General features: G+C 38.2%; 1 long non-coding RNA gene across 3 annotated transcripts in view; it reads right to left on the bottom strand.

The window, feature by feature from the left end:
* Positions 1-24,817, bottom strand: part of LOC123594629 — an 80,345-nt gene extending 55,528 nt beyond the window's left edge. For all 3 annotated transcript variants that reach the window (XR_006710814.1, XR_006710813.1, XR_006710815.1), the window contains exons 1-2: positions 24,319-24,817; positions 19,889-20,029 (exon numbers count right to left, since the gene is read on the bottom strand). This is a non-coding gene — a long non-coding RNA (uncharacterized LOC123594629). The remainder of the gene's footprint in view (positions 1-19,888; positions 20,030-24,318) is intronic.
* Positions 24,818-25,060: the final 243 nt, after the last annotated feature.

Raw genomic sequence — 25,060 nt, 5'->3', positions numbered from 1 at the left:
AAGCAGAGTGCATACAACATACAGCAGAAACACTTCCTGAAGCACCAGATCCTAGATAGTATAAGACCACGTCTTCATAAAGTCACTACTGTCAGGAGCAGTAAACATAGCAAGATTTCCTAACACACAGAAGACAGAGACATGACAAAATTCCAAGATGGAAAAATTAATCCCAAAAGAAAGAACGAGAAAAGATCACAGCCAGGGATCTAATTGAAACAAATATAAGTAATATGCCTGATCCAGAATTTAAAACAACAATCATAAGGATACTGTCCAGGCTTGAGAAAACCACAGAAGTCAGCAGGAAGTCCTTTACCACCAAGACAAAAGACCTAAAAACTAGCCAGGTTGAAATAAAAAATGGTATAACCACCATGTGAAACCAGTTGTATGTAATGACCACAAGGATGGAAAAAGCAGAAAAGCACATAAGTGATATATATATAGAAGATAAAATGATGGAAAATAGTGAAGCTGAAAAGGAGAGAGAAAGAAACATATTGGATCATAACGTAGACTTAAGGAACTCAGTTATTCCATAAGGTGTAATAGCATTTATATCATAGGAGTCCCAGAATAAGAAGAGAGGGTAAAGGGGGAAGAAGGTTTATTTCAGCAAATTATACCTGAAAACTTCCCTAATTGGGGTAAGGAACCAGATAACCAAATGCAGGAGGCACAGAGACCACACATCAAAATCAACAAAAGTCAGGCAACCAAGACACATTGTAGTAAAATTTTCCAAATACAGAGATAAGGAAAAAGTGTTAAAAGCAGCAAGTGAAAAGAAATCCTTCACTTACAAGGGAAGACAAAGTGGAAAGAAATCCTTGACTTACAAGGGAAGACAAATCAGGTTAGCAGAATCCACAGAAACTTAGTAACCAAGAAAGGAATGGCAAGATATATTCAACATGCTGAATGGGAAAAATATGTAGCCAAGAATACTTCAAACCAGCAAGGCTGTCATTCAGATTAGAAGAAAAGAGAGTTTCCCAGACAAACAAACTAAAGGAACTCATGACCATTAAACCAACCTTGCAAGAAGTATTAAAGGGGACTCTGAGTAGAAAGGAGAGACCAAAAGTGACAAAAACTAGAAAGAAACAGCGAAAATCTCCAGAAATAACAACTTAACAGGTAATACAATGGAATTAAATTCATATCTATTAATAATCACTTTGACTGTAAAATGGATTAAATGCTCCAATCAAAAGGCATAGGATATCAAGATGGATAAAAAAAAGAACTTTCTATATGTTGCCTACAAAAAAGATTCATTTTAGACATAAAGACACATGCAGATTGAAAGTGAGGGGATGAAGAACCATTTACCATGCTAAAGGACATCAAAAGTAAGCCAGAATAGCCATAATTACATCAAACTAGAATTTAAACTAAAGACTGTAACAAAAGATGAAGAAGGGAACTATATCATAATGAAGGAGTCTATCCATCAAGAAGATCTAACAGTTGTAAACATTTATGCCCACAACTTGAAGCACACAAATATATAAAACAATTAATAACAAAGATAAAGAAACCCATTGTGAACAATACAGTAATAGTAGTGGACTTTTATCCCCACTTTCAGCAATGGACAGATCATCTAAGCAGAAAATCAACAAGGAAACAATGGGTTTCAATGACACGCTGGCCCAGATGGACTTACCAGATATATTCAGAACATTTCATCATACAGCAACAGAATACACATTCTTTATGAGTGCACATGGGACATTCTCCAGAATATATCAGATACTGGTCAAAACTCAGGCCTCAACAAACGCAAAAAGATTGAGATCATACCATGCATAATTTCCAACTACAATGCTATGAAACTAGAATGCAACCACAAGAAAAAAAATTGCAAACACCACGAATATATGAAGGTGAGAGACATCTTACTAAAGAAAGAAAGGATTGACCAGGAAATCAAAGATAAAATTAAAATTACATGGAAATATGGGGGCCTGGGTGGCTCAGTCGGTTAAGGGTCAAACTCTTAATTTCAGCTCAGGTCATGATCTCACAGTTTGTGGGTTCGAGCACCACATTGAGCTCTGCACTGGCAGCACAGCGTCTGCTTGGGATTCTCTGTCTCCCTGTCTCTTTCCCTCCCCTGCTCTTGTTCTCACTCTATCTCTCATAAATAAATAAATAAATAAATAAATAAATAAATAAATAAACATTAAAAAAAAATACATGAAGCTTTCCCCCTAAGGTCAGGAACAAGTCAGGGATGTCCACTCTCACCACTGTTACTCAACATAGTATTGGAAGTCTTAGCTTCTGCAATCAGACAACACAAAGAAATAAAAGGCATCCAAATCAGCCAGGAGGAGATCAAACTTTCACTCTTTGCAGATGACATGATACTCTATATGGAAAACCCAAAGCCTCCACCAAAAAACTGCTAGAACTTATCCATGAATTCAGCAGTCACAGAATATAAAATCAATGCACAGAAATCTGTTGCATTCCTATACACCAACAATGAAGCAACAGAAAGAGAAATCAAGGAATTGATCCCATTTATAATTGCACCAAAACCCATAAAATATCTAGGAATAAATCTAACCAAAGAAGTGAAACGTCTATCCACTGAAATCCATAGAAAGCTTATGAAAGAAATTAAAGAAGACACACAAAAAATGGAAAAAGATTCCATGCTCCTGTATAGGAAGAACAAATATTGATAAAATGTCAATACTACCCAAAGCAATCTACATATTCAATGCAATCCTTATCAAAATAACACCAGCATTCTTCACAGAGCCAGAACAAAGATTCCTAAAATTTGTATGGAACCAGAAAAGACCCCGAATAGCCAAATCAATCTTGAAAAAGAAAACCAAAGCAGGAGGCATCACAATTCCAGACTTCAAGCTACACTACAAAGCTGTAGGCATCAAGACAGTATGGTACTGGCACAAGAACAGACACTGAGATCAAAGTAACAGAATAGAGAACCCAGAAATGGACTCACAAACGTATGGCCAACTAATTTTTGACAAAGCAGGAAAGAATATCCAGTGGAATAAAGACAGTCTCTTCAGCAAGTGGTGCTGGGAAAACTGGACAGCGGCATGCAGAAGAATGAACCTGGACCACTTTCTTACACCATACACAAAAATAAACTCAAAATGGATGAGTGAAAGACCTCAGTGTAAGACAGGAAGCCATAAAAATCCTCGAGGAGAAAGCAGACAAAAACCTCTTTGATCTTGCCCACAGCAACTTCTAACACAACACGTCTCTGGAGGCAAGGGGAATAAAGAAAAAATGAACTACTGGGACCTCATCAAAATGAAAACTTCTGCACAGCAAAGGAAACAATCAGCAAAACTAAAAGGCAACCAACAGAATGGTAGAACGTAGTTGCAAACGAGATATCAGATAAAGGGTTAGTATCCAAAACTATAAAGAACTTATCAAACTCAACAATCAAAAATCATCATCATCACCATCATCATCATCATCCAGTGAAGAAATGGGCAAAAGACATGAATAGACACTTCTCCAAAGAAGACACCCAGATGGCCAATCGACATGAAAAAATGCACATCACTCATCGTCAGGGAAATACAAATGAAAACCAGAATGAGATACCACCTTACACCTGTCAGAATGGCTAACATTAACAACTCAGGCAACAACAGATGTTGCCAAGAATGTGGAGAAAGAGGATCTCTTTTGCATTGTTGGTGGGAAAGCACACTGGTGCAGCCACTCTGGAAAACAGTATGGAGGTTCCTCAAAAAACTAAAAATAGAACTACCCTATCACCCAGCAATTGCACTACTAGGTATTTATCCAAGGGATACAGGTATGCTGTTTCGAAGGGACACATGCACCCCAATGTTTATAGCAGCACTATCAACAATAGCCACAGTATGGAAAGAGCCCAAATGTCCATCAATGGATGAATGGATAAAGAAAATGTGGTACATATATACAATGGAGTATTACTCAGCAATCAAAAAGAATGAAATCTTGCCATTTGCAACAATGTGGATGGAACCAGAGGGTATCATGCTAAGTGAAATTAGTCAGAGAAAGACAAATATCGTATGACTTCACTCATATGAGGACTTTAAGAGACAAAGCAGATGAACATAAGGGAAGGGAAGCAAAAATAACATAAAAGAGGGAGGGGAATGAAGCACAAGAGACTCACAAATATGGAGAACAAAACAGAGGGTTACTGGAGGGGTTCTGGGAGGGGGGGATGGGCTAAATGCATAGGGGGCATTAGGGAATCTACTCCTGAAATCATTGTTGCACTATATGCTAACTAATTTGGATGTAAATTTTTAAAAAGACACTAAAAAATACATGAAGCAAATGAAAATATGGCAGTCTAAAATCTTTGGGATGCCACAAAACACTCACAGGAGGGAAGTATATACAATACAGCCCTACTTTAAGAAGCAAGAAAAATTTCAAATACATGTGGGAGATGCAGGAGAGAAGCATCAAAGGAAAATACTTCAAAAGGGAAGGGCTGGAGAAGGTTCAAGGCCTTAGGACATGTTTGCACAGCTGAACAGCTGGGCTGAGGCTCATAAGGACTGCCTAGAGACATTAACATTGTCCAAGGCCAGATCCTCCTTCACACCCTGACCCTTCCTAGTGTTATAGAAACAAATTAACTCAAAATTCAACCTTGAAAAGCTAAACTATTAGATTGATTAACACACTTGCTTAGCTGAATTTATACACGTAGTCTTTAGCAATTATCCTACCAAAAAGAAGCTTCATTCTGGAGTCAGGGCCTCATTTGGACTCGAGTATGAGGACCTTCACTTACTGCACTTTGTTTGCAGACTCATCTTATGCAACTCCCGCCATACTCCCTGCAACAAATACACAATCTAAATTTACACCTAACAGAGCTAGAAAAAAGATAACAAATGAAGCCTAAAGCCATCATAAGGGAAATAATAAAGATTAGAGCAGAAAGGAACCTGGGTGGCTCAATTAAGCATCTGACTTCATTTTGGCTAAGGTCATAATCTTGCAGTCCGTGGTAATAAATCTTGTGTCAGGCTCCTCACTGAAAGCACGGAGCCTGCTTGAGACTCTCTCTACCCCTCCCCTGTGCATACTCTCTCTCTCAAAACCAATAAATAAACTTAAAAAAAGGTTAGAGCAGTAATAAACGACACAGAAACAGAAAACAAACAAATAAACAAAAAACTCAGTAGAAGAGAACAATGAAACAAGGAGCTGCTTCTTTAAAAGAATTAATAAAATTGATAAACCCTTAGCCAGACTTATCAAAAAGAAAAGGGAAAGGACCCTAATAAATAAAGTCACAAATAAAAGAGGAGAGATCACAGCCAACACCACAGAAATACAAACAATTATAAGAGAATATTGTGAAATAACACGTGCCAAAAAATTGGGCAATCCGGAAGAAATGCATAAATTCCTAGAAATGTATAAACTACCAAAACTGAAACAGGAAGAAATAGAAAATTTTTACAGATTCATAACCACCAAAGAAATTGAATCAGTAATCAAAAATCTCCCAACACACAAACTTCCAGGGCCAGAAGGCTTCCCAAAAAAATTCTACCAAACATTTGAAGAAGAGTTCATAACTATACTTCTCAAATTGTGTCAAAAACGAGGAATGGAAAGAAAACTTCCAAACTCATTCTACAAGGGCAGCATTACTTTGGTTCCAAAACTAGACAAAGACACCACTAAAAAGGAGAATTACAGGCCAATATCCCTGATGAACATGGATGCAAAAATTCTCAACAAGATACTAGTAAATCTATTTTCAACAGTATATTAAAAAAATTATTCACCATGATCAAGTGGGATTTATTCCTGGGCTGCAGAGCTCGTTCTATTTTCACAAATCAACGTAATGCACCATGTTAATAAAAGAAAGTGTAAGAACCATATGATCTTGTCAATAGATGCAGAAAAAGCATGTGACAAAATACAGGATCCATTCTTGATAAAAACCCTCCACACAAAAAAGTTAAAAAATAAAAAAAAATTTAAAAAAACTTTCCACAAAGTAAAGATAGATGGGACATACCTCAACATCATAAAGGACATATAAGAAAGACCCACAGTTAATATCATCCTCAATGGAGAACAACTGAGAGCTTTTTGCCTAAGGTCAGGAACAGGACAGGGATGTCCACTCTCACTACTGTTGTTAAACATAGTACTGGAAGTCCTAGCCTCAGCAATCAGACAACAAAAGAAATAAAAAGCATCCAAAATGGCAAAGAAGAGGTAAAACTTTCACTATTCATAGATGCCGTGATTTTTTATGTAGAAAACCCACAAGACTCCACCATAATATTGCTAGAACTAATACATAAATTCAGTAAAGTCTCAGGTTACAAAATCAACATACAGAAATCTGTTGCAATTCTATATGACAACAAAGAAGCAGCAGAAAGAGAAATCAAGGAACCAATCCCATTTACAATTGCACCAAAAAACATAAGATACATAGGAATAAACCTAACCAAAGAGGTAAAAACCTATACTCTGAAAACTATAGAACACTTATGAAAGAAATTGAAGGGGACACAAAGAAATGGAAATACATTCCATACTCGTGAATTGGAAGAACAGACATTGTTAAAATGTCTATACTATCCAAAGCAATCTACACATTTAATGTAATCCCCATCAAAATACCACCAGCATTTTTTACAGAGCTAGAAGAAACAGTGCTAAAGTCTGTATGGAACCACAAAAGACCTCGAATAGCCAAAGCAATCTTGAAAAAGGAAACCAAAGCTGGAGGCATCACAATTTTGGACCTCAAGCTATGTTACAAAGCTGCAGTCATCAAGACAGTATGGTACTGGCACAACAACAGACACAAGGATCAATGGAACAGAATAGAAAACCCAGAAATGGACCCACAATTTATATGGTCAACGCATCTTCAAGAAAGCTGAAAGAACATCCAATGGAAAAAAGACAGTCTCTTCAACAAATGGTGCTGAGAAAACTGAACAGCAACATGCAGAAGAATGAAACTGGACCACCTTTTTACCCTATACACAAAACTAAATTTTAAATGGATGAAAGACCTAAATGTGAGACAGGAAACCATAAAAATCCTAGAGGAGAACATAGGCAGCAACCTCTTTGACCTCAGCCATACCAACTACTTACTAGATACATCTCTGGAGGCAAGGGAAACAAAAGCAAAAATAAACTATTGGGATTTCAAGATAAAAATCTCCACAGGGAAGGAAACAATCAACAAAACTAAAAGGCATTCTACAGAATGGGAGAAGATATTTGCAAATAACATATCTGATAAAGGGTTAGTATCTAAAATCTATAAAGAACTTCTCAAACTCAACACCCAAACAACAAATAAGCCAATTAAGAAATGGGAGGAAGAGGAGTCTAGGGAAGATGGAGGCGAAGGAGGATGCTGGGCTCACTGCGTCCTGCTGATCACTAGGATTCCACCCACACCTGCCTAAACAACCCAGAAAACCGCCAGAAGACTAGCAGAACGGATTCTCTGGAGCCAAGCATAGATGAGAGGCCCACAGAAGAAGGTTGGAAGGGCGAACAGGCGGTGCATGCTACACGGACTGGTGGGAGGGAGCCAGGGCGGAGGGGCAGCCTGCCTGCAAAGCAGAGCCCCCAAGTCTGGCTTGCAAAAGCAGAGGGGCCAGACAGAGTGTGTTCTGACAGCAAGCGGGACTTAACATCTGGAAGATATAAGTTAACAGCTCTGCTCAGAGAGCGGGAAGGCTGGAGGACAACGGGAGGGAGAGTTGTTGAGCCCTGGACAACAGAGTTCAGCTTGGCGGGGAACAAAGGCGCTTGCCAGCGCCATCTCCCTCGCCCATCCCCCAGGAAAAATCCCAAAGGGAACCAGTTCCTGCCAAGGAACTTGCTTGCACCGAACAAACACCCAATGCTGTGCTTCTGAGGATCCATTCCTCCAGCAGCGGGTCTGACTCCCTCCCGGTGCCACAGGGCCCCTCCCAAAGCAGATCACCAAAGGAAAAGTGACCTGAGCCTGCCCCTCCCACCCCTGTGCACCTCACGGATCCACCCTTTTATGGAAAAATAGGAAGCTGAGAAAAAGATTAAAAAAGCCAGGAGTATGAGGAGAGAATTAGAGAACTGAGTGATGCAATCAAACGGAACACTATCCCTATCATAGGAATTCCAGAAGAAGAAGAAGAAGGGAGAGAGAGAAAGGGGCTGAAGGTGTAATTGAAGAAATAATAGCTGAGAACTTCCCTGAACTGGGGAAGGAAAAAGGCATTGAAATCCAAGAGGCACAGAGAACTCCATTCAGAAGTAACTTGAATCAATCTTCTGCACAACAAATCATAGTGAAACTGGCAAAATACAAGGATAAAGAGAAAATTCTGAAAGCAGCTAGGGATAAACGTGCTCTAACTTATAAAGGGAGACCAATAAGACCCGTGATGAATCTCTCTACTGAAACGTGGCAGGCCAGAAAGGAATGGCAGGAAATCTTCAATGTGATGAACAGAAAAAATATGCAGCCGAGAAACCTTTCTCCAGCAAGTCTGTCATTTAGAATAAAAGGAGAGATAAAGGTCTTCCCAAACAAACAAAAACTGAAGGAATTCGTCACCACTAAACCAGCTCTACAAGAGAACCTAAGGGGGATCCTGTGGGACAAAGTACCAGAGACATCGCTACAAGCATGAAACCTAAAGACATCACAATGACTCTAAACCCATATCTTTCTATAATAACACTGAATGTAAATGGACTAAATGCTCCAACCAAAAGACATAGGGTATCAGAATGGATAAAAAAAAATAAGACCCATCTATTTGCTGTTTACAAAAGACTCATTTTAGATGTGAGGACACCTTCAGATTGAAAGTGAAGGGATGGAGAACTATTTATCATGCTCCTGGAAGTCAAAAGAAAGCTGGACTGGCCATACTTATATCAGACAAACTAGACTTTAAATTAAAGGCTGTAACAAGAGATGAAGAAGGGCATTATATAACCATTTACAGGGTCTATCCATCAGGAAGAGCTAACAATTATAAATGTCTATGCACCGAACATGGGAGCCCCCAAATATATAAAAAAAATTAGTCACAAACATAAGCAACCTTATTGATAAGAATGTGGTAATTGCAGGAGACTTTAATACTCCACTTACAACAATGGATAGATCATCTAGACACATGGTCAATAAAGAAACAAGGGCCCTGAATGATACATTGGATCAGATGGACTTGACGGATACATTTAGAACTCTGCATCCCAAAGCAACAGAATATACTTTCTTCTCGAGGGCACATGGAACATTCTCCAAGATAGATCACATACTGGGTCACAAAACAGCCTTTCATAAGTATACAAGAATTGAGATAAAAACATGCATACTTTCAGACCACAAGGCTATGAAGCTTGAAATCAACCACAGGAAAAAGTCTGGAAAACCTCCAAAAACATGGAAGTTAAAGAACACCCCACTAAAGAATGAATGGGTCAACCAGGCAATTAGAGAAGAAATTTAAAAATATATGGAAACAAAGGAAAATTAAAATACAACAATCCAAATGCTTTGGGATACAGCGAAGGCAGTCCTGAGAGGAAAATACATTGCAATTCAGGCCTATCTCAAGTAACAAGAAAAATCCCAAATACAAAATCTAACAGCACACCTAAAGGAAATAGAAGCAGAACCGCAAAGACACCTTAAACCAGCAGAAGAAGAAAATAATAAACATCAGAACAGAAATAAACAATATAGAATCTAAAAAAAAAAACTGTAGAGCAGATCAATGAAACCAAGAGTTGTTTTTTTTTATTTTTATTTTTTATAATATATGAAATTTATTGTCCAAATTGGTTTCCATAAAACACCCAGTGCTCATCCCAAAAGGTGCCCTCCTCAATACCCATCACCCACCCTCTCCTCCCTCCCACCCCCCATCAACCCTCAGTTTGTTCTCAGTTTTTAACAGTCTCTTATGCTTTGGTGGACCCTGAGATACGTAACAGGAACCTATGGGGGAGGGGGAGGAAAAAAGGAAAAAAAAAAAAAAAAAAAAGAGGTTAGAGTGGGAAAGAGTTGTTTTTTTTGAAAAAAGAAACAAAATTGATAAACCTCTAGCCAGGCTTCTCAAAAAGAAAAGGGAGATGACCCAAATAGATAAAATCATGAATGAAAATGGAAGTATTACAACCAATCCCTCAGAAAGACAACCAATTATCAGGGAATACTATGAAAAATTATATTCCAACATTGGACAACCTGGAAGAAATAGACAAATTCCTAAACACCCAAACACTTCCAAAAGTCAAACAGAAGGGAATAGAAAGCTTGAACAGACCCATAACCAGCGAAGAAATTGAATCGGTTATCAAAAATCTCCCAACGAATAAGAGTCCAGGACCAGATGGCTTCCCAGGGAAGTTCTACCAGACATTTAAAGCAGAGATAATACCTATCCTTCTCAAGCTATTCCAAAAAATAGAAAGGGAAGGAAAACTTCCAGACTCATTCTAGGAAGCCAGTATTCCTTTGATTCCTAAACCAGACAGAGACCCAGTAAAAAAAGAGAATTACAGGCCAATGTCCCTGATGAATATGGACGCAAAAATTCTCAATAAGGAACTCGCAAATCGAATTCAACAGCATATAAAAAGAATTATTCACCATGATCAAGTGGGATTCATTCCTGGGATGCAGGGCTGGTTCAACATTCGCAAATCAATCAACGCGATACATCACATTAATAAAAGAAAAGATAAGAACCATATGATCCTGTCAATCGATACAGAAAAAGCATTTGACAAAATTTGACAAAATTCAGCATGCTTTCTTAATAAAAACCCTGGAGAAAGTCAGGAAAGAAGGAATATACTAACGCCATTATAAATGTCATTTATGAAACGCCCACAGCTAACATCATCCTCAACGGGGAAAAACTGAGAGCTTTTTCCCTGAGATCAGGAACACGACAGGGATGCCCACTCTCACCGCTGTTGTTTAATATAGTGCTGGAAGTTCTAGCATCAGCAATCAGACAACAAAAGGAAATCAAAGGCATCAAAATTAGCAGTGATGAAGTCAAGCTTTCACTTTTTGCAGATAACATGATATTATACATGGAAAATCCGATAGACTCTACCAGAAGTCTGCTAGAACTGATACATGAATTTAGCAAAGTTGCAGGATACAAAATCAATGTACAGAAATCAGTTGCATTCTTATACACTAATAATGAAGCAACAAAAAGACAAATAAAGAAACTGATCCCGTTCACAATTGCACCAAGAAGCATAAAATACCTAGGAATAAATCTAACCAAAGATGTAAAAGATCTGTATGCTGAAAACTATAGAAAGCTTATGAAGGAAATTGACGAAGATATAAAGAAATGGAAAAACATTCCGTGCTCATGGGTTGGAAGAATACATTTTGTTAAAATGTCAATACTACCTAAAGCTGTCTACACATTCAATGCAATCCCAATCAAAATTGCACCAGCATTCTTCTCGAAGCTAGAACAAGCCATCCTAAAATTTGTATGGAACCACAAAAGGCCCTGAATAGCCAAAGTAATTTTGAAGAGAAGACCAAAGCAGGAGGCATTACAATCCGAGACTATAGCCTCTACTACAAAGCTGTCATCATCAAGACAGCATGGTATTGGCACAAAAACAGACATGTAGACCAATGGAAGAGAATAGAAACCCCAGAACTAGACCCACAAAAGTATGGCCAACTAATCTTTGACAAAGCAGGAAAGAATATCCAATGGAAAAAAGACAGTCTCTTTAACAAATGGTGCTGCGAGAACTGGAAAGCAACATGCAGAAGATTGAAACTAGACTGCTTTCTCACACCATTCACAAAAATAAACTGAAAATGGATAAAGGACCTGACTATGAGATAGGAAACCATCAAAACCCTAGAGGAGAAAGCAGGAAAAGACCTCTCTGACCTCAGCCGCAGCAATTTCTTACTTGACGCATCCCCAAAGGCAAGGGAATTAAAAGCAAAAATGAACTATTGGGACCTCATGAAGATAAAAAGCTTCTACACAGCAAAGGAAACAATCAACAAAACTAAAAGGCAAACAATGGAATGGGAAAAGATATTTGCAAATGACATATTGGACAAAGGGCAAGTATCCAAAATCTGTAAAGAGCTCACCAAACTCCACACCCGAAAAACAAATAACCCAGTGAAGAAATGGGCAGAAAACATGAATAGACACTTCTCTAAAGAAGACATCTGGATGGCCAACAGGTACATGAAAAGATGCTCAACGTCGCTCCTCATCAGCGAGATACAAATCAAAACCACACTCAGATATCACCTCACGCCAGTCAGAGTGGCCAAAATGAACAAATCGGGAGGCTATAGATGCTGGAGAGGATGTGGAGAAACAGGAACCCTCTTGCACTGTTGGTGGGAATGCAAATTGGTGCAGCCACTCTGGAAAACAGTATGGAGGTTCCTCAAAAAATTAAAAATAGACCTACCCTATGACCCAGCAATAGCACTGCTAGGAATTTACCCAAGGGATACAGGAGTGGTGATGCATAGGGGCACTTGTACCCCAATGTTGATAGCAGCACTCTCAACAATAGCCAAATTCTGGAAAGAGCCTAAATGTCCATCAACTAATGAATGGATAAAGAAATTGTGGTTTATATACACAATGGAGTACTACGTGGCAATGAGAAAGAATGAAATATGGTCCTTTGTAGCAACGTGGATGGAACTGGAGAGTGTGATGCTAAGTGAAATAAGCCATACAGAGTAAGACAGATACCATATGTTTTCGCTCTGATGTGGATCCTGAGAAACTTAACAGAAACCCATGGGGGAGGAGACGGAAAAAAAAAAAAAAAAAAAAAAAAAAAAAAAGAGGTTAGAGTGGGAGAGAGCCAAAGCATAAGAGACTGTTAAAAACTGAGAACAAACTGAGGGTTGATGGGGGGTGGGAGGGAGGGGAAGGTGGGTGATGGGTATTGAAGAGGGCACCTTTTTGGATGAGCACTGGGTGTTGTATGGAAACCAATTTGACAATAAATTTCATATATTAAAAAAAATGGGAAGAAGACATTAATAGACAATTTTTCAAAGAAGACATACAGATGGCTAACAGACCCATGGGGGAAAAAAAGCTCAATATCACTCATCATCAGGGAAATACAAATTAAAACCATGATGATGAGATATCACCTCACACCTGTCAGTATGAGTAAAATTAAGAACACAGGAAACAACAGATATTGGGGAAGATGTGGAGAAGGGAGAGCCCTCTTACACTGTTTATGGGAGTGCAAACTGGTGCAACCCCTCTGGAAAACAGTATACTGTTTCCTCAAATAGTTAAAAATAAAACTATCCTATGACCCAGCAATTACACCACTGCGTATTTCCCATAAGATACAAAAATACTGACCAAAGGGGCATGTGGACCCCGATATTTATAGCAGCAGTATCACCATTAGCCAAATTACAGAAATATCCCAGATGCCCATCAACTGATGAATGGATTAAGAAGATATGATAGACGTATATACACATACATATAAATACCAATATATAATGGGGTATTACTCAGCCATGAAAAAGAATGAAATCTTGCCATTTGCAAAGAAGTGGATGGAGCTTGAGTGTGTTATGCTAAGCAAAATAAGTCAGTCAGAGAAAGACAAATATCATATGTGGATTTTAAGAACCAAATAGATGAACATAGGGGAAAGAAAAAAAAGAGTGGGAAGCAAATCATAACAGACTCGGTTTTCTTTTTTTAACTATTTATTTATTTTTGAGAGAGCTCCAGTGACAGAGAGGCGGAAAGAGAGGGGTAAATATGATCCAAACTGGGCTCTGCACTGACAGCAGGGAGCCCAATGTAGGGCTCAAACTTGCGAACCATGAGATCATGACCTGAGCTGAAGTTGGACGCTCAACTGACTGAGCCAGCAGGCGCCCCAAGAGACTCTTAAGTATAGAGAAAAAACTGAGGGGATATGGGCAGGGGGATGGGCTAAATGGGTGAGGGGTATTAAGGAGGGCACTTGTGATGAGCACTATGTCTTATATGTAAGTGTTGAATCACTAAACTATACTCCTGAAACTAATATTATACTATATGTTAACCAACTAGAATTTAAAATGAAACTTGAAACATTAAAAAAAAGATGCTCCACATCATATGTCACCAAAGAAATGCAAACTAAAACAAGAAACCACTACACACCTATTAGAATGACCAAAATCCAGAACACTGACAACACCAAATGATGTCATGAATGTAGCACATAAGAATTCTCATTCATTGGTAATGGGAATACAAAATAGTACAGTCACTTTTGTAGACAGTTTGGCAGTTTCTTACAAAACTAAACATCCTCTTACCATGTGATCCAACAATCATGCTCCCCACTGTGTACTCAAAGGAGTTGAAAAGTTTTGTACTTACAAAAACCTGCACACAAATGTTTACAGCAGCTTTATTCATAATGGCCAAAACCTGAAATAATCCAAGATGTCCTTACAAAATAATGGATAAATAAACTGTGGTACATAAAGACAATGGAATATTTTCAGTGATAACAAGCAATGAAGAATCAAGGCATGAAAACACGGAAGAACCTTAAATACATGTTATTAGGTGTAAGAAGTGAATCTGAAAAAGCTACACACTATATGATTCCAACCATATGACATTTTGAAATAGGCAAAACTATGGTGACAGTAAAAGATCAGTGGTTGCCAGGGATTAGAGTGGGAAAAGCGATGAATTCATGAAACACAGAGGATTTTTAGGGCAGTGAAAGTACAGAGTACTTTCTGTGTAGATACAGATAGATACATATCATTATACACTTTCCAAACCCATAAAATGCACAACACCAAGAATGAACCATATAGTAAACTGTGGACTTTGGTGATAATGACGTGTTAAAATAGCTTCACCAATGATAACAAATGTACTACTTTGATAATGAGAGAGGCTATGTGTGTGCAGGGCAAGGCATATATGGGAAATCTCTATACTTTCCACTCAGTTTTGCTATGTGCCTAAAACTGCTCTATAAAATAACATCTATTTTAAAATAATATCTTAAAATATATATAATAAGTATTTACAGGCTGCATGCATTAAAATGGTCAAGAAACAATGGCTAACCAAGTGGCAATGAGCACCTCTAGTACCCTGATTGAACCCTCTAAAATCATTTCCCACTAAAAGGAACCAGGCTTCCTTGGAAAAATGGCTGATTCCAGGTCTGCGGTAGGAGTTGTATCAGATGAATTATGCCAAACTATATTACCAGAAAGCATGTTAAATAAGTCTCAGAAGCCAGTGTTATCTGGGTGGCTCAGTCAGTTAAGTGTCTAACTCTTAATTTTGGCTCAGGTCATGATCTCACAGTCATGAGATTAAGCTGTAAGATTGGAGCTGTATGCTGAGCATGGAGCCTGCTTGAGATTCTCTCTCTCCCTCTGTGCCTTTCCCCCACTCGTGCACTCTCTCTCTCTCAAAAATAAAAAAAAAAAAAAAGAAAAAAAAGAAAAGAAAGGAAAAGACTCAAAAGTCAATCTGAAGGAACCTCCACTGGCCAAACATAGAACATTTTGAAGATCAAAATGATTCATGACCATAATGGATTAAAACATATCAAATATAAAGATCTATGAGTTCATGATGACACTGTAACCAAAATGCAAAACAAAATAAAATGAACTCACTGCTCACCTTTGGAGGATTCTAGTGAAACAAATAATTATTTTGAAAAGTGGAAATAGGTGCGCCTGGGTGGCTCAGTCAGTTGAGCGTCTGACTTTGGCTCAGGTCATGTTCTCACTGTCCCTGAGTTCGAGCCTCACATCGGGCTCTGTGCTGACAGCTCAGAGCCTGGAGCATGCTTTGTATTCTGTGTCTCCCTCTCTCTCCTCCCCTGCCCCATTCATACTCTGTCTCTCTCTCTCTGTCAAAAATAAATAAACATTAAAAATAATAAAAAAAAGAAAAGTGGAAATACTGCAAAGGAATTACACATTCATCCTTCTCTTTATGTGCAAACCAAGCTCAGCACAACCTAAAGGTTAATTAGGTTAGGGTTTTTTTTTTCAATAAAAAAATTTTAGCTAATGAATGCAGAAGAAATCAGAATTAGAACACTATTTTATAGTCTTTAATGAAATGCAGACCCAGGCAACAATCTTCAAAAATTGTATAAACCATAAGGTGAAAAGCACATGGGTAATTTTATACTCAATGGATTAGGTTAAGAATACTCAAATTAAGTGATCAATCTTAGTGTCACAACAGGAGACAACTAGACAAAATCAGCTTCATGGTGTAATACTATAGAACTAAACAACACCACATCTAAGGTACTCTTGCAAAAAACCTGAATCTTAACAAGCCTCTAAACCTAATTATCAACTTAAAGTCAATAGAAAGGGGGCACCTAGATGGCTTAGTCGGTTAGGCATCCAACTCTTGATTTTGGCTTGGGTCATAATCTCAGGGTCGTGAGATTGAGCCCAACATTGAATTATGAGCTGGGTGTGGAGTCTGTTTTAGATTCTCTCTCTCCCTCTCCCTCTGCCCCTCTGCTGCTTGTGCTCTCTAAAAAAATAATAAATAAATAAACAAATAAGTAAGTTAGTAAATAAAGGCATAAATAAATAAAGGCAATGGGAGGAGCCAGAGGAATATAACAAATAACACAATAAGGATATAATTAGCAAAACCCAAAATTTAAACTCCACAGGACAAATGATCCAGTTTTTTCAGCAAATAAATTAGAAGGTTAAGAAAATGGACCTTCTTTAGATTAAAAAAATTAAATATTTTAGAGACAGTTAAAGAAAAATTAAAACAGAGAAATTAAAGTTAAAATCAAAATGACATAACACTACATGCCCACCAGAATAACAAAATGAAAAAGGTGGAATATACCAAGTATCGTTGAAAATTTGGAAAAAGTGGAACTCTCACATACTGCTGGTAGGAACATAGACTGGAACAACCCCTTGAAAAACTGCTTGGCACTGTCTGATGTACTCAACATATGCATACTCTATGACTTAGAAGTGCCACTCTTTGGTATATGTCCAAGAGAAATGAAAATATATATCCATCAAAAAATATGTAGAAGAACATTCATAGTACCATTACTCAAAATAAGTCAAAATGTAAAAATACATAAATTCCCAAAACAGATACATATATTGTAAAATACCCACATAATGTACTACTTGCTATACAACCAATGAAAATGATAATGTAAATATACTTTATGTTGACTGAAAGAAGCCAGACACAGAAAAGTACATGCTGCATGTATGATTCCAGGAATTTTTCTTCTAACCTCCCAATAGAGATTAGGGAAGGAGAGGATAATCAATACTCTATTTCTTTTTATTTGAAGAGACTCAGTGTCTTTGTATATTACTTGCAGGTTAACTTTAAAGAGAACATATCCTGTGAGCTCTTAAAGTGATTCACTACGTATAAGAACAAGGCTAGTGCTATATTTGATGTACAGAAAACTGAGTACCAGTCAAGAGACATACTTGGATCCATAGGCGAACCTAACCCACTAACTCTAGGTGACCCTGGGTAAAATACCACACCTCCTCTGGCCTCACCTATCAAGAGTGGTCACATCAGCCCTGCCTCCCATCCAACAAAGCCTAGAACACAGAGCAATGTGATTGCCATCTGAAAAGCACTTTGGGTTCATAAGAGGGAAAAAAAATTACCATGAAAGTCCAAGGAATTATTTTAACAGAATTTGTCTAATTCATATTAATTTTCATGATTATTCTCTTTTTTATAATTATCACCTTTGACGAAGATTCTCTCCTGGACAAAACTCTAGGCATACTCCTCTTAGCACTCTTCTTGACTACACCTCAACCCTGGACAATTAAGTCTTGATCTAAACACTACCATAGTTTCTAACAGCTGAAGGCTGCATCTCTAAGATGAGCCTAAACCCCTTTAAAGTGATCGCCTGAGAAAACGCAAGGCTTCCAGAACAATTTACTGTTTGTTCCAGCTAGCACCTGAAGATACGGCCCCTGCCTCCAGCCTCTGTGGGAGAATAGAAATCTAACTTGAATAAAGGCCAGTTAACAGACTCAGATGGGTTTCACCTGGATAAAACCTACTTCATTATTTTTGTAATTTTTCACTTCCTTGAATCTACTTAACTCCTACTCACTCCTCTCCCTATTCCCTCATGTTCCCTTTAAACTTCTCAGTCACCTCTAGGGGCGCCTGGGTGGCGCAGTCGGTTAAGCGTCCGGCTTCAGCCAGGTCACGATCTCGCAGTCCGTGAGTTCGAGCCCCGCGTCAGGCTCTGGGCTGATGGCTCAGAGCCTGGAACCTGTTTCCGATTCTGTGTCTCCCTCTCTCTCTGCCCCTCCCCCGTTCATGCTCTGTCTCTCTCTGTCCCAAAAATAAATAAATAAATAAAAAATAAACTTCTCAGTCACCTCTAGACAAATTGAAGTTGAGATGAGTTCATACTGGACTCTTCCCTGTCGCAAAAGTATATTGCTGATTAAAATCTGTCCTTACCACTTTAACCAGGGTCTAGCTTTGTTCATCTTTGACACATTTTTTTTGTCTATAATTACTATCTTTTCGTTTTTCTTAAATAAATACCATTTGGTACACTGCAAATGCCTACTGAAACATAGTTTCCACCCAAAGAGATACAGATGGTCCTGACCTAACATCACCCATAGTAGGCTGACATAGTGCAACAAATGTCTTTTTCTTCCTACCTAAGGGTACTGGTTAGGAATGTGGCTTCTGGAGACAGACCAGGTCCAAATCCTAGTTCTGTATGAGTCTGAATTCTTTTTCTTCACCTTACAGTCACTCAATTGCCTCATGTAGAAAATTGGGGTTGTGCGTTACTATAGAAGACACAGCAGCTTTAAATAAACATTGCTTTGAATTTTGGTCTTTACAAGAATAAATAGTCCACAATCCTATTATTTAAAAAAATTCTGCAAAGACTTTGGGATACCTAGCTCTCTGTGATCTTAGGAGATTAAAAAACCTGTGCCTCAGTTTCCTCTTCTGTAAAATGGAAAATACAATCACCCCTATGTCATGGGTTATTGTTTTGAGAATTGAGTTAATACACTATTAGAACACTGCTGGGTGCACAGTAACAGCTCAAAAATGCTAGCTACTTTAAATAAATACTTACAATATGATATTTATATAGTTTTATAGTCTGCATGTGTGTTTAATAAAGTGTAATAGTTTTACAACTAAATCCTATTCATTAAATGATCCATTTTGTAAATCGCTTTTACCATAACCACTTTTGCTTACCTAATTATCATGAGAATGTCTCAAAAGTGCATGGAACAACCGATCTCAGGAAACACCACCACCGTGTATGCACTTGGCTGAACAAAAGCCAAGTGCTCATCCTTCATTCAGACTTATCCTCATGTACCCCCACGCACAGCCACCTCAGGCCCCACCTGTCCTATCACCAACACATCCTGTCCAAGGCTATCCCTTGTCATTTGCACACTGTGGCAGTACTGGGTCAATCCACCCTCATCCCTCCCCTGGACTTCTGCAAGACTACATTTGGAGAAATCCTGACCTAAGCATCTGATGTTTGTGTACCATTAATTTTATGTTTCCCATTCAGAGTTCAATGATATCTGTGGTGTCTCTGTTAATGTAATTACTCAAAAGCACACTGGTCCTTCCCTCACACATATGACCACAGATTGCTTTCCCACATGGGATCACACTTAAATTTCATAATACTCCCAGGTGGTTGGGAGAATTGGGTACTGTTATCCTGTTGTATAGAAAAGGCTGGTGGAAGCATAGTGACTTACCTAAAGTGTCCCAATGATGGGACCCTGATCTCTTCATTCTTGCTCTAGGAACCAGTCTAGCACACTCTACATCACACTTTGTTCTTCTCTATCGGTTCCTGTTTTCAGGGCTCAGAATTCACATGCCTGTCTGTTGTTCCACTAGAAAGGAAGAGTCAGGGGTTCAGACATCACATGGAATAGAACAGAAAGTGAAAGGAAGGGAAAACACATGAAACACAACAGCAGTTAGTGAGCTTGTGCTTGCCTGTCCCCACCCAGTTCACAGGAAGCTGTGCAATGACGCTGTGCCTCTTCTCTACCTCCATCCCACAGCCTCCTCACACACACAGCAGTGACACTGAAGCTCTCACATCATGTGAATGGGGGCTCATCCCTGCTTGCTGTTCCATGTCCAAATATTCTCTCTGGTAGTCCTGCTATCATGTTCATGTCAGAGGTAACATATTGACAGAGTGAAGAAGGCAAAATTGGAATGGAGAATTAGCACCCACTGAGAGCCTACTAGATGCCACACACCGGAGGTTGTTATTTTCAGACTTTTTCTCTTCAATTCCTCAAAATGATTATCTGAGGTGATTTCCCTTCTATAGATTAGAAGATAGCCTCAGGAGACAAAGTAAATATTGAAAGAATTCTAAGCAGTTGTCAAATAGACATAGAAGTCAACTTGAAGGGGCTTCCATTGGCCAATTCTGAGACATTTAAGCATAAAAATAAATAATTGTAGCATCAAATGGTAACTCTTTCTGCAAAATAGAAATCTATTATTCATACTGATGTAAATTTTAAAAACATATAAAACAGGGAGAAGAGAAATCTCTACCTTCAGTCAAATTTCAATGGATAACACAGGAAGGAATGAGGAAATCAGAAAAGCAACACTTGACAACCATGTTACTAATAAGCAATTTGGGCTAGAATTATAAAACAATGCTCAATCTGCACCAAATCCCACAGCAGTCACAGAGTCACCATGGTAACCATGCTGGCCAACTAAAGCTGGAGAAAAAACAACCACTGTGATTTACTTCCTATTATATGCTAGGAAGTGAACAGGACTGACACAACCACAGTAAAGTAATTAACCTGAAGTATTCTTCACAATAAAGATTCCTGGCAGCTTCAGCAACATACACATACATACAAACATACATACTCATATATGTACATGCTCTCTCCTTCCCCTGTCTCACCATTCAAGTACCCAGAATTCATCAATTCAAGGGACAAAAAAGAAAAACCCCACAATTTAACTGGTTCAATTCTAACCACACATAACTACTTCATTTTAGTGACTGATTTTTCTGGAGATGACCTGTAGAGTTGTCTCTGTGACATTTTTCTCCCTAGTTTCAGTACATTGCCAATGATGTCAAAAAGCTGATATAGAAACAGTCAAATGCATGTTATCCATCAGGTAACTTTTTCATCCTAGAGTGGTCTGTGCTTTCAACCAAAAAGATCCTGTAACAGTTATTATTAAATATTTGGCTGCTGACAGCTTAGTGAAAATAAAATAATTGGGAATAATATTTATAAAACAATGTATTTTACAATAACATCAAAAAGTATGAAATAGTTATGGATCATCTGTCCACATATGTGCAAAGCTTGTTCACTGAACACTACAAAATATTGCTTAGAAAAATTAAAGACCTAAATGAATGGAGAGACAACTATCTTCACAGGTTGGAAGATTCAGTATTATTTCAATGTTACTTCTCCTTAAATACATCCATATATTCAATGCAATCCAAATAAAAATATAGCAAATATTTTTAAAGAAATTGGCAGGCCAATTCTGAAGTTTATATGGAAATTCAGAGGATCTAGACCATGATAAACAACTGAAAAAGAAATCAAGTTGGAGGATGAACACTCTCAGATTTTAAGACTCATTTAAAACATATAGTAATCAAGCAGTATGGTATTAGAATCAAGGTAGACAAGTAGATTGAAGAAAAAGATTAAAGAGTCCAGAAACAGACCCACACATATATGGACAACTGATTTTTGAAAAGTGGGCAAAAACAATTTAGTGAAGAAATGGGAGTCTTATCAACAAATGGTACTAGGACAAGTGCATATCATATACACAAATATAAATTGTTACCCATGTATCACACTATATACAAAAGTCCACTCAAAATGGATCACAGACTTAAGTATATAACCTAAAGCTATCAATCTTTTAGAAGAAACATAGGAAAAAGTCGTTGTGACCTTGGATTAGGTGAAGATTTCATACAGGAGATACCAAAACTATAATCTGTAAGTGAAATAATATATAAATTGGACTTCCTACAAGTCAAAAACTGCTCTTCCTAAGACACTGTTAAAATAATTAAAAAACAAGGCGCTTATTGGCAGAATATACATGCAAATTACATATCTGACAAAGGACCTGTATCTAGAATATAGAAAATCTATAAAGTCAATTAGAAAAAAAAATGACACTACAATAAAAAAATGGAGGAAAATTTTGAATAGACACTTCATCAAAGATGTAGAAATGGCAAAAAAAAAACACATGAAAATATGCTCAACATCATTAGGGAATTGTAAATTAAAACTATAATTTCGTACCACTACATCCCCATGAGAATGGCTATAATTAAAAAGATTGACCATACCATTCATTAGCAGGGTTGTAGAGGACACTCCCATACACTGCTGGTGACAAGGGAAAAATGGTACAACCAGTTTGGTAGTTTCTTAACAATGTTAGTCTTACATGTACTATATGATCCAGCCATTGCACTCTTAAGTATATACTCTGGGGAAATACTAGAGAAAGAAAGCATATATCCATGCAAAAAGTTATACACAAATGTTCATTGGAGGTTTAATTAAAAAAAAAAACAAATTTCAAACAAATTGTAACATATCCATATACTGGGATGCTACTCATCAATTAAAAAAGTATAAACTATTTAGTCGCCTGGGTGGCTCAGTCAGTTAAGAGCCTGACTTCAGCTCAGGTCATGATCTCATGGTTCATGAGTTTGAGCCTCCCATCCCAATCCCTCCTTGGGATTCTTTCTCTCTGCCCCTACCCACCACCTCAAAATAAATAAACTTAAAAAAAGAGAATGAATTATTGATACATGCAAAAAAAAAAAAAAAAAAGGTAAATCTAAATAAATAGGCTCAGTGAACGAAGCCAGACCAAAACCAAAAAAGCAAAAAAACCCTTTATGATTCCATTTAAATAAAATTCTAGGACATGAAAACTAATCTACAGTGAGAGAAGATAAGTGCTTGCCTGGATACATAGTGGGCAGGGGGTGGGGTGGAGGCCAGGTAACAAAGAACTGAAACTGTTATATACTGGGAAAGTAAACATAACTATATTTAAGAGTACCTGGTTATTATAGGATATAAGGCTCAGTATAATAAGTATATAATAATAAAACACAGAAGTATTTTTTAAAATATAAATTCTTATAACTGACATGTTTAATATTTGTAAAATTTCTGGTTTCCTAAAATGTTTCATTATAAAATGGATAAAAACACAGCAGCCAGGGAACTATATTACATTCTCAAATTACTAGGAATACTTTAACCAAATGCATTTTTCAACACACATCTGTGAGAAATATGAGAATCACTGAATAATATTTACCCAGGGAGAACAACTTAGGTAAATTTATTCCAAATGCATGTTAAAGATCACATTCCCTCCTTAAGCTGGATAATTCAGTGCTTTCAGACAAAACACTTCCCTAAAATGAGCCTCAGGGGCTACTACAAACCATATAGCTACTGAAGGAATGACATTCCACCTGGTAAACCTCTTCTCTCAAGATGAGATTAACGCAGCTTCTCTACTTTTAGTCTAGTTTGTGAACTTCATAGGAGCTATTCTAAAACATGCTTTTGTTCAGATCAATAAAGTCATTGATCCAGGCCTCATATTCCACCAGGAATGCAAGGTTTTGGGCTCTCCTGAGGACTGCTGCCCTTGAACCTGGAGTAGAAACTTCAGTAGCCATCAGGACTCAGATACTCAAAACCTGCCTTCTTCAGGCACCTGATATGAGCTGGGCCGCTGGTATGAAGAGCTCCACAGGAAAAGACAGATCCAGCTATCACAATCCCTTACTGGTGTGACTATGTGGCCAGTACCAAGCCAGGCACTAGGTTACTGACAATGACATACAACCAGGTGGTGGTCATAGTAACCACATGTTTTAATGGGCTTCTCACCAGAGCCTTTTTTTCTCCTCTTTATCTCCTAACAACAAAATTGGAAAGGGATAAGAAATGGCCTGAATTCATGCAGGCATTTATGACCCCGCAATAACCACAGGGCTATGGGTTTGCTCAGTCCAATTGCTGACTGTTCTCAACAATCCTGAGTGAAGCATTCTCATATCCACTGTACAGAGGGGGGAAGCTGGTGCACAGAGAGGTTAAGTTACCTGTCTTAACCTCCCGCATCCTTGTCTTTAGAGGAAAGCAGCTCCAGGACACCACAGCAGGAACACTTACACTCACTGGAGCTGGGAGGGACCACAATGGCTTTACATACAAGACAGCCGGGGCACCGAGCCCCAAAGCGGGAAAAGCTGGATCTGGATTCTTCTGTCTCCTCACACTCCAAGGCGGTTCAGCCCCCTCAGCGGGACCCCACACTCTCAGCTGAGTCCCAAACTTCTGAGGTCGAGACCCGCTCTCCAAACCAGGGCTTATTAAAAATTCGTCACGGTCGCCCTATGACGTCAGGTTTCTACGGCAACTGCGAAGCATAGGCTTTTTTAGTCTATACTAGAAATGCTTCTGCAAGACTCACGCACCCCTTGGAATCTCGCTGAACGCAAAATACCTTTGCTCTTCAGGCCACCACAGGAGAAATCATAGTAATTAGAGGCTCTAGACTGAAACTAGGACAGTTGTTGGAACTTGGCCTAGGTTGATGGAACAAAGAATTCCCCTGCTGTGAGGATTTTTGTTTGCTTTAAAGAGACAGTAGGGGAGTATTATCAGTACATTCAGCCCCAGGGAAGTGTCCTAGCGTTCTTGAAGATGAGCTAGCACTGAGAGGGTGGACATGTAAAATTCCACACCATGCTAAGCAGTTAACCATCTGTAGTGGAAAACTAAAAGATCATCTATAATCATGTGACTGAATGATCTAGATACATACACGAAATGCCATTTCAG

This window comes from Leopardus geoffroyi, chromosome X, assembly GCF_018350155.1.
Source record: "Leopardus geoffroyi isolate Oge1 chromosome X, O.geoffroyi_Oge1_pat1.0, whole genome shotgun sequence".
NCBI classification, from domain to species: domain Eukaryota; kingdom Metazoa; phylum Chordata; class Mammalia; order Carnivora; family Felidae; genus Leopardus; species Leopardus geoffroyi.
The sequence above is the reverse complement of the archived record's forward strand: the minus strand, read 5'-3'. Positions and strand labels throughout refer to the sequence as shown.